Below are 11,723 nucleotides of genomic sequence, written 5' to 3'. Positions count from 1 at the left end.
ATGTCGATCTAGTTTGCATCTCGCTGACATATGCACAAAATAGGTACAATAACGAGGTATTAACATTTTGTGCGAGAATCGCCATTGTTTTAGGTGCTTGTGCCCGTAAAAAAATATATTACAACATTACAAATAAAACTCGACATCGATGTTAAGACATTCCATGTGCAAAGCGAAATTCATTTAATTTTAAACTCGGTTTTAAGCTATTCAGTAGCACTATTTTGTTGCTGTTATCGTTGTTGTTGTTGTTGTTGATGATCAAAATCGAAACAGTCGAATCTTTAACATTTTCACACATTTATTACACTTTTCGATTTAACATGAACACAATTCACTTACACTTTTTCTGACCGTATATAGAATATTATTCTGTATGAGAGCGCCGTTAATTTTGCTGTTATGTTTTTGTTCCCACTTCTTGTAACAAATGGAAACAACTGTGGCACTTGCTTTATCAAACGAAAGGAGACCAAATTTCGACTGCCGCCGCCAACCGAGTGCACATTTTGACCGACCGAAACAGATTAATTCCCCCTTTTCTTTGCAGCATAAGCATAACCCTGATGTGAGCGACACTCTTGTACCGGTGAGTTCTCCTTATGTTGAGCTCTTATTTTTGTGCCAGCAGCGCTCATGAGATGTCTTTCCAGTGAGATGCCTCGTTTCGTTTATCTCAGTGACTTTGGGTGATCCGAAGGTACCAGAGCAAACCATTTCTTACTCGCATAAGCTGAAAGGCTGCGTGCTTTTTTATTTATTTCTATATTTAGATGAGGTTAATTAAAAAATGAGGAGAAAAAAAGTTTTGTATGCGTTGTACGTTAATTACCTTTGATTATGGGATATATAAGACATTTCAGTCGGCTAAAGGCTTGATATAGGCTTATATGTTTACAGTAAGTTTTTCAAATATAGGATATAGAATAAGAAGATCAAGGTAAGATCGGTTTGGTTTGACAATATGGCTAATTGGGTTATGGTTTAGCAAACAAAAGTATGCAGCCAACCTAGCTAGCTGACATTTAAACTGCACACGTTCGACGAACCTCAGCGACCTCGGGTCACCCAGAGACGCTCAGAGAAATGAAACGAGCGCTATATTTGACTGGAATGAAACGTGTAACTCACTTTAGGGCTGTGCTTGTACCGTAAAACAAAGGGGGAATCATTCTCTTTCGGTCGGTCAAAGTGTGCACTCGGTTGATAGCGGCAGTTGATATAAGGGTACAGTTGAAAATCAAGAGACCACAGTAGCTGAGCCAATGTTAGGAGAAAACAGCACTGGAACAACAAAGATAACTCTTCTATTTCCTCTATTCTTCTAATCTCCTTTTTCTTCTACATACGATGTAGTATGCACATGCGCATAATTATATTACATATACATACACTGGTACTGCTCTATGAATTAGAGAAAAAGACAGTACGAATAGGTTAAAGAGTAGAAATGAGTGAAAGGCGACATGTTTCTAAATCTGATTAGGTACTGCTACAAGAATTATGTACGAATGGGTCATGCTGGGGAAAGTGCATGCATTAGGTCATCGTCATTCGGTCTTCTGAAACGCTGCGATACCATTCCTTGCTGCCAGTTATTTAAATATTGAGCAGTTCATTTGTAATACAGAATCGGGGAAATGTATGGATGAATTTACTAGTCAAGACATAATTTGCAATATAGTTTAATTTACATTACCAAGTAATTTTATCAATTATTTTCTAAGGTGGTAATATATTTGATACCATCTACCCAATACACTATTTTGATAGCTATAGATACATAGACACACTCATTAAAAATCAGGTTCACACTTTTCTTAAGTAAAGTGGACTTTTTTTACGGATTTGCACCCTTGTGCACAAATTTAAAAACCAGTGGCAATGAATTTAAAAGAAGCTTGTGAGACCAATTTCTGCCAACCAAAAATTTTAATTTTAATTTTCATCAGTATTATTGTGTTTCTTTGATTCAATTTTTTTTGTTGAGGGTATCGACCTTTACGTCGGCAGTTGTGTGAATTATTTTCACAACTAAACTAGAGAATAACTTTAAAGTGGTCCTTGTAAAAAAAGACATATTTAAAATTAATAAAAAAAAGGTAAACAAACGGACACAAGAAAGGCTACGAGACGTAAACAAATAAAAGAAAAATCTGGCAAAACGCTTCACGGTCATCTTCAGTAGGGGCAGTGAGGTGTGCAAGGTCCAGCATAAAAGTCGCGACCGCTATTTTGCGTTGGGTCGATCCGTCTGCTTTAGGTTAGGTTAGTTTCTTTTTAACAACGCGCCTCCACATCAAGACGACCATTTAGACTGTTCATTTTTCTTATTGTTATGCTCTCCTTTCTTTTTTCCTTGTTCGTGGTTCCATTTTCCGGAAAGTTTCCGTCGTACCTTTTTACGTCTGTTTGATCCTTGGACTGCTAACGGTCAGTCGACCGGTCATTCAAAGTGTTCAAGAAAATTTTACGTTGCCGGCTATAGGAGATACTGGAATGAAGATGGAAAATGTCCACTAGGCTAAATGTTTTAGGTAAGACGAGTATCCTGAAAGAATGCAATCAGATGATGTGAAATAGAATTTAAACGAGCCAAGTAACAAGTACCAGTAACAAGTAGGTTATTTTGGGGCTTATCTGGCCAAATTTCAAGGTTATTAAAGTATTACGTCCTTCTCATTGGTTAGTTAGTGACCTAGTTGTGTCATTAAGGTATTATTTTCATTTCGAGAGCTCGTACTTACAATATATAAGTTATTTTTGTAAAATTTATTAGAGTTTAAATTCCTTTATATTGTCAAGTCGATTAGGTAACGGAGTTTTTACAAATGTTAAAAACTACACGAGTTCGGTTTACACATTTTATCAACTTTCAACATTTTATCAGTTCAACTTTCACTTTTATTTCAAGTGCTTAAAATTGACCGACCTGCATACAGATTCGTTTGAGGCATTTCGCTGTCACTTTCGATTTCGCGATGCAGTTTAACAAGATCATAGAGAAAAAAGTACAAATCGTATAACAATGGTCGATAATTATCGTTATTATCGCTATCCTCGAGGTTACCAGTAGCAAATGCAGCTAACTCAATATCGAACAGGCTAACATTCGTTAATGATCAGCACATTAGATTTAACGAAGAGCGAGAAATTAATTATTTGATAAACATAAAAAACTGTGTACGTTATACTGACACCAGTATTTCCAATTTTATTTGATTTTGATTATGATCCAACGAAGATGAATGAATGCAAAAAAAAGAAAACATTAGAAATAAGAAAATTATTATCATACAGACGATTTTTAATTTCGATTATATAGTAAAATATAGTAAGACGCAAAATTATGCAAACAACATTAGTAATCTGATTGAGGTCTCTGTTAAAAATTATGTAAAAATCTTAGTTCAGAATTTAAGTTTGGAACAGTTCACTACAGATCTATAAAGGTTCATATTATTCTATAAATGATAATTCTATAATTATAAATGATTGAAATAGCGAGAGAAAATATACGAAACAAAGTTTTCTAACACATAATTTTTATTACACTCGCTTTAACGAGACACCAAATAAATTCAACATCATAAATTGCTTGACGTTGTCTGTATGATATGGATATTAACGAAAATTAAAGCACAAGATTTTCCATCCCATCCATTTTTTTCATAGTCACCGGGCAATGTGCTCGTTACGAGTAAGCACATGATTTGATTGAATTAATTTTATTTTTCAATCGTTCGTACGTTTTCGCATTTCACAACACCTGTGCGTTGCTTATTTGAAAATTCACTGTACTTTGATAAACTGCGACTGGAATTTGCTCTATACATCAAACATCCGTTCATGTGGGTATCGTGTCGATTTTAAGAACAAACTTGCACATATAGAGCAGAAGTGTATTTTCAATTCTAAGATATAATTTACTCTGGATGAAGACGTCACACATAAAATCGACTGCAATGAACTCACTCAATGAATTGTAGCTGGTAACAGACTGTATATTTTATATTTATGGTCAGAATGTTTGTCTTGATTAGATTGATTTGATAAGTGATTAGAAAAACTTTATTAGTAAATTAAAGTCAGTTCTACCCACAGGTTCCCCGTTTAGTATAAACTCGTAAAAGAATGTAAAACTCGTTTGAATATAACGAAATGATAACAATAGTGATAAAGTCACCTAGGCCGAGCTTACGAGAAATGAAAAAAGAATAGATAATGGAATATATTGATGCATAGTTAATTAATATGTTCATTTATCATATTTACGTGTTTTGTAAACAAAATTAATATTGCAATATATTATTTGTGATAGTTCAACATTATTTTGATAGTGCATTTAAAGTTTGAAATAGTAGACATGCTTTAACTCGAGGCAAGAAAATAATAATCGACTAACCAGCGAATTCAGCGGATATTATTGGTCCGATCTCGTGGTACAGTCATCAACGCGTACGACTGAACAAGATGCCCGTCATGGGTTCAAGCCTCAAATGAACCGTGTCTCTATATGTAGGACTTGAGCATCTTGCTACGCCAATCAATAAGACACTGAAAGCCAAGGCTACATGTGGTACAGACAGGCCTTGACCGACAACGGTTATTGTGCCAAAGAAGAAGAATAAGAAGGAGAAGAAGAAGAAGTATAATTATTTAGGCAGTAGAACCTATAATTGTGCCGGTCTGGTCAACTCGTACGACGTAACAACATGCCCGTCATGGGTTCAAGCCCCGAATAGACCGTGCCCCCATACGTAGGACTGACTACCGTGCTATGGTAACAATAAGTCACTGAAAGCCAAGCTCACTCCACTAGTGGGTAATGGCAGGCCTTGATCGACAGCGGTTGTTGTGCCAAAGAAGAAGAAGAAGAAGAACCAATAATTATTATTGTCATACCAAAGTAAGGTGACCAATCACGTGGTACAGTCTGCTCGTACGAGTGAACAACAGGCCCGTCATGTGTTCAATCCCCGGATGGATCTTGCACCCATATGTACTGACTATCGTGCTATGGGGCTATCGATAAGTCACTGAAAACCAAGGCCACTAGTGGTACAGGCCAACAACGATTGTTGAGCCAAAGAAGAAGAAGAAAGTTAGATAAGAGATTTTCACACATCGAAATTTTCCTATAACAAGCAGGTTGCTAAACCATGTTGATCTTCGTAAGCGAGGATCTTCTGCCTATTTTAATGAGATGTTGCATTTTATATCATTTATGTTGTTTAAGCTAAAATGGAAACATTTGGCATAACACATAAACATTTCTATTAAACATTCCAGCACATTTGTTTCATTAGACAAGCGACGCACCGTCCCTCCGAGGCCACGAGTGATTGTTTGGTTATGTGGTAAATGAAAGCCTATACAAAGATAGTGAAAAAGTTTGTAATGCTGAGTGGAAGCAATGAGCTGGTCCCGTAGTACTCCCATGACTTAACATCATACCCGTCATAGTTTGTTAATAAAAGCTCAAAGAAACAGAAATACAAAACTTATTTTGGCTTGAGGGGTTGCGGACTGCAGCAATAGACCTTGTGTACCTCTTTTGAAAGAGGTGAATGGGGCCAATTGGCTCAAAGTCTCTATAAAAATAAACAAAGAAAGTACCTATTTTGTAGAATTAAAGAAACTAGGAATACGAAATAGAAGCTTCGTTAATGCATATCAATTTATAACGCTTTCGTTTTAATATCATTCCACGCTATGTCTAACACGGCTTCATCTTTACTGATTAATATGGGACTGTTACGTGTACTGTGTGTATTGCGTATCCAGTTATTACACATCTCTATTTGTTGTGTGATGCCGACAGCTAGGTCTGCTGATGTCAAAATATGTTTATGCAACAGCACCACTGGGGTGAACGGTTTGAAAATTCTTTATCAACTCTCAAAGGAAATCATTCTCATGATGATTCAAAAATAAGACTTGCTTCTTTTTTCTCAGATTCGGAATCACAGCGTATCCTTAAAACCACATACTGCACAGCTAACTTTGTTGCACTGATCCACAGCAAAACTGGCAGTGAAGGAAACGCACGTGTAACCTTGCACGGCGTCCCCATCTTTCTTAAACAGAGGCAACCGGCATACGCTTGTGTGGCGTCGCTTTCAACTGATGAAGTTGGTGGTTGTAGCGTTGGTAAGGGCAGATGCATTCGAATGTAAAAATACACATAAGTTTTCACTCCTTTGCTGCGAGGTTCTGAGCTGTTTTGCACTATGTTGTGTGATGCTTTTTTAAACGTCGTCTTATTTCTTTTCCCGTTTCACTCCTAGGCGTCGGTTTTTCACTTGTCGTATCCTTTTAAGCAGTAGTGCCAGCGTCTCATCTAGAGAAAGAACTACGACAGTACCGTGCGACGGAGAACATCAAGCATTGCAAAACGGTAGCGTTAATTTCGATAAAAACTAACTAAAAAACTTAACTTATTTATTTGCTCTCTTGCGTGATGCGGGTTTTTTACCATAAGAGGAATGCAACGGGGATGCAATAAGCTTCTCTCCATTTCCTCCCCTGTTCTCACCTGCTGCATCTCGTTAGCGGATTGAGTTTGCGGGAAAAGTAACCTCGGCAAAAAACAAGTAAAACAACAACTCAAGTGTTTGCTGAACTGAAGAAATGATACGTTTTCCTTGACTGTGCTTTACCTCTTAAAAGCATACACACATCATCGCAACTCATGCCCCAGGTGAACCTGCTCAGACTTTCATTCTACTTTTGCTTATCCTGTTTTCATCGTACACTGACGACCTAGATGTACGTATGGGCTGGGTGTTTCCCGTCGAGATGAAACCAAAACCGAGTCTGAACTCCAAACGTCCTTACGTTTTTTTCTTCTTCATTTACCTCTCAATCTTCAATTACCACAACCAGAACTTTCCGTTTTCGCAACCATCTGCAATCGACTGCAACGTAAATGCTGAATACGAGCTGTGTTTGTGACTTTTTTTGTCTGTTTGCTTGCTTGCAGTGCATAAAACAACGAATCGGATGAAATTCTCGAGAGATGGAGTGCCTCGGATAAAAAAAAACATAAATTCACAAATGGCCCAAACATCCAAATATTCCTATTTGGCACATCAGGCTGATTTTATTAGTTGTGTATGAGCTAATGTGTGGATTTTTTTCATTATTTTTTTATACAACATATCGTACTAACATGTTACATTATCCTTTTGATACTGATAATTAAGGCGTTAAATGAACATGATTTTCGGATTTTTCCTACTTTGGAATATTACTTTAGATTTAGTTAAGGAACATTAATTGTGTATCGTATTTAAGTAACATATATTTGGCGTTACATATTAGTCATTTGCACTGTATGTCAAACTGGATGGATGCATTATTGCATGCTTCAAATGTTTCTAAAGTGGATCATCGTAAACTAGGGTAGACAAGATAAGCGCAAAGGTCCTTAATTGGCATTCTTAATTCCAATCTTCACGCAAACAAATGCAGTCGCAACTAAGAGGCAGCCATTTCAAAACAAGCGGCATAATATCTACAGTAATGACGAGAACATGAAGATGCACTCTTATTGCATGCACTTGCATGCAGTCTAGCATTAGCATAAACATAGGCGCTGAAAATAACCTTATAAAGTTTGTAAAAATGTTGGCAAACCGTTCGATGGGATAATCGACATGTTGCACAGTGTACACAAAATTGTATGGTAGGAAAAATATCTAAACTAGTCATAACCCACGGATTTTCTAACAACTCGCCTTACTCAAATGTTTTGGCAGTCGATGGGATTTGAGTGGTTTTTTGCATCCAATTCTAGCATTCTAAAGGAAGAGTACTTGGGTTTTTAAAAGGATCTATTCACATGCATATACGCTACCCATGAACCCTTGCCGGGTGCAGTACTTCCTTTCATTGTGGTACGATGCATTTTCCACTTGTATTATGGCCATCACGACCCTTGTAAAAATGTCGCACATCGTCATTACTGTCGTGCATGGTCCAAATTAGTAGCGAAAAGTAGCAGCTATGAAGAACCCTTTTAGCTGAGGATACGAAACAAAATTTGCATGTTTGCAATGCGACAAATAAAAGAAAGTTTTGGCATCAGTTAGGTTAACATGGTTATGCAGCATTTTTTAACTCATCACATGTACGATATGTCCTTGAAAATGCTCTTCTAGCATCTTGGAACCATTTGAGTGGAACGAGGATGGTTTTGAACATGGTCTTCTGTAAGGTAAAATTTACCATCCCAAGTCTACCATATTTTCAACATTTTTAATGATGTAATACGTAATAAATATTTAAGGTTATTATAAGAACTAAATTTAATATATGGACTTAAAATCATACCCTACTTCCAAAACGGAGACTTGCTTATTATTTTGATTTCTATTTGATCTCATTGTTACATTTCCTCAAACACATCTGGCAAGCAGCATACAGTTGCTTAACACACACTCTACACCGGCAACAAACACTGAAAACATATACTTATTCGTATGATATATGGCGCATTAACTTTAATAAACTTGTTCATCAACTACCCTTAACGCTGAGCCGAGGTCAAAAAAGAATGCGTCCTTTATTTTTTACAAGCTCTTACACACCCACATTCACATACCCGAAACACAAACAAGGACAATGCTAAAGGGTTGGCTATAGTGCGTTGGCACCATGCAAGCGAATGTCAGACCATAGTAAATGGAATAGAACGGGTGAACAGCATTAGAAATTATGTAATTTTATGAGTGCGTGTAAGCATTTTTATGTTTCTAGTGAATTAATGTAAATTTCCCATCGACTTGCCACCCTAGCGCTTGAACTCCTTTTCCTTTCGCTACCAGTACTCCTGCTCACAGGTAAGCAGTAGAGTGGATTAGAAGCAGGTCGTGTGGAATGGGTTTGGCCTTGCCAACGCGTGTGGCACTCCGTCGGTCGTAATTTCTTCGACAGTGTGTCATTTTTTTGTCGGGTTTCTTAGCTTTGTGGAAACGATATATGACCAACTTGTGTGCTCCGCACTTCCCTTAAACATCGACGCACGGTAGCATTCGTGCAGTCTGTAGCATTTGCTTTGGTACGTTCGTTGCTTTGCCTCTGCTTGTCACCTTCGGCTGCTACCCTTCGTGTGGTTGAGTGGATTCGTTGATATGAATATATTTTATCGATGATTATTTTTTATGTTTTGCTTCTACCTCTCGACTACCAGCCCTATGGTCGGCTAGTACTTGTGCTCATCGAATACCGATGTCACCCATGCTTACAAACTAAAGGACGACGTCTTCACTGCGCAAAGCTATGACACGTTTATTTGAGGACGAAGGGAATCATCGGGCTTGTGGAGAAACTGAACGAGACGCGGAGCGAATGTCAAAATTGTTGTGCAAAGAGAGCGCTCCTTTAATTTAGAAGCAGTTTACTTTTGTTTTCTGCGTTTTTTTACCCCAATTGGCTGGCTGGCTAACTCAAAGTTTGTTTTTGTCTTTTTCCGACACGAATGTTTTACTGTGTTTTGTCCTCGTTTTACACCCGCAGTCCATATTGGTGAATGTATAAGCGTATGTGATTGCCTAGGAAAACCTCTTGCCGAGGAAACAATTCACCCGCACCGAATGCTCGAAACACTGATGAATGCTAGCAGGGGGACGATCGATGAATAGCATGCACATATAACGTGTGTTATTTTGTGGTAAGAGCTGTTCGTTGATCTTGCTGGCCCTTGAGCAAAATGGAACACAACGTCATTAACATAGCGTGTATTAATTTATATTGCAGGAATGGGTACAGCAATATTATGTAGTATCTGAAAAAAAACTTCCATTCCTTTTGCGTTAATTTTACCAACACCGAAAACCTAATTATTTAAAAAAAATAACCTTTTATTTTGGTATATTGCGTTAACTATAAAGGTAAAAGTCTCTAAATTTTTTGTCTGGTTACAAATATTTGGAAAATTAATAATTATCGACGAGTTTGCCATCAAAACTCGATGAAATGTGGCACTGTGCGATATTTATAGCGAAGTGCAAAATTGTGAATTTATATGTTCATACAAATTTAACAAAACCAATAAATTATAAACTGCATCAGCAACCACCTGCCTCCCACTCTCTCATATGGGATTTCGCTACGCTTATCCTACCTCAACGTCTCTCGGAAGCCCGGTCCTTTACCCTTGGATGAACGAATATGCTCGTTCCAATTCTTCGATGCTTTAATCACTTATATTTTCCAACAATGCGAAACAACCGCAGACGCACGGATGTCGTTGACAACTCAAGGATGTGGTCTCCTTTGCATTGCGTCACCCAATGTCTCTCGGTTTGAATATATCCTTTAGATTTACTGCTGTTGCTACACTCTCCAGTGTTTTTTTCCATTCAGTTTCTTGTTTTCTTCTCGCTCTCATCTTTTCATTATTTTTTCTCGCTTGTTTATCTATTCTATTTACGTAGAAATCTGCTTAACGTTGCTATCAGCTGAGACATTTGAAAGAAGCACAAGGGGAAATAAGTGCTAAAGAACTCCCGTTCTCCGGTCGTTTCCGACCGTGCTGCGAGTTGAGTCATAAAACATTCGCTCATGCTGCCGCATGCATGTACATTCATTTCCTCTAATTTTCATTCGATTTCTCATCTGTGGAAAGCTCAAAGTCTCTATCTCGGTCTGTAACATCGTAGTCGTTTTCGGTAGGATGTATGATTTACGTTTAACTCGTAGTTGGTATTGAATAGTGTACATCGGCTACGGCTTCGAGGTATTAAGCATACTTCGCCGACATTGTGACTGGAGCATATTTCAATAGTACTGGGTTTTCAAAAGTATGATCCAGCTGGGCACGGAAACACACTAAGAAGTTTTGCACTCAAGGAGGCTTAAAATCATTTCCGCTAGGGTAACGTTCCGTATACGTTGGGGGTAAATATGCGATAAATGGAAATAAATGAATCGAATGTATATAAATTCACATGAGAATGCTTTCTTCATCTTCAGAAGATTCGTTTTATATGCCTCCATGCCGTTTATTATGACATGCAAAGGAGCGTTTTTTCCTGCTTGTTTCGCACGTCTTACCATTTTCGTAATGCTGCTGTTTGCTAGTGTACTTACAGCTTTTCTTAAGATTCCTTTCTTACGCTTTTGTTATATGTCTCCTCAGTGCTTTCCTTTCCGCTTATTGCTCGTCTGCATGTATGCTGGTAAGTTTGAATGTATAGTTTAGTATCGATTCGGCAGAGTGATTTTCTGTATGTGGGTTTCTCCTACATCGAGCTATTATTCAAGTTTTGTGTTGTTCGAGTAGAGCATTGATTCAAGTAGATTAACCAAACCATGTGTGATAATGAAAGTTTATAAGAAAACTCATACCACTGTAAAATAATACATTTCAATATTTGGTAAAATAAATCTTCTAAGCAATTACATTTTGATGTGTTGAACCGTTGTGATCCGTCAATACTTATTAACGCTCAATCGAAATGGTTAAAACACATGCTTACAAATCGCAACCGATGTTGTTTTTAATCCAAATTATTGAAAACAGATACCGAAGCCTCCTTGATAAGCTGAACCTCCCTGATGAACTGACAATATACAGCCTTTAAACATGGCGCTATCACTTCCATGGTGATGTATCTTGAGCATTATTTGTAACATCCTTATTTCTTTACATCGATCGATGAGGTACTGCAGTGTAATTCAAGACATTAAACACATGCTATCATTAGGTATCTACA

General features: G+C 37.5%; 1 protein-coding gene across 2 annotated transcripts in view; it reads right to left on the bottom strand.

Annotated features, from left to right (window-relative positions):
* Positions 1 to 512, bottom strand: part of LOC120902393 (protein jim lovell) — a 30,680-nt gene extending 30,168 nt beyond the window's left edge. For both annotated transcript variants that reach the window (XM_040311104.1, XM_040311105.1), the window contains exon 1: positions 343 to 512. The gene's annotated coding sequence lies outside the window, so the exon portion shown is untranslated. The remainder of the gene's footprint in view (positions 1 to 342) is intronic.
* Positions 513 to 11,723: the final 11,211 nt, after the last annotated feature.

This window comes from Anopheles arabiensis, chromosome 3 (genome assembly GCF_016920715.1).
Source record: "Anopheles arabiensis isolate DONGOLA chromosome 3, AaraD3, whole genome shotgun sequence".
NCBI lineage: Eukaryota > Metazoa > Arthropoda > Insecta > Diptera > Culicidae > Anopheles > Anopheles arabiensis.
Note: the sequence above shows the minus strand (reverse complement) of the source record. Positions and strands in the feature narration are given on the sequence as shown.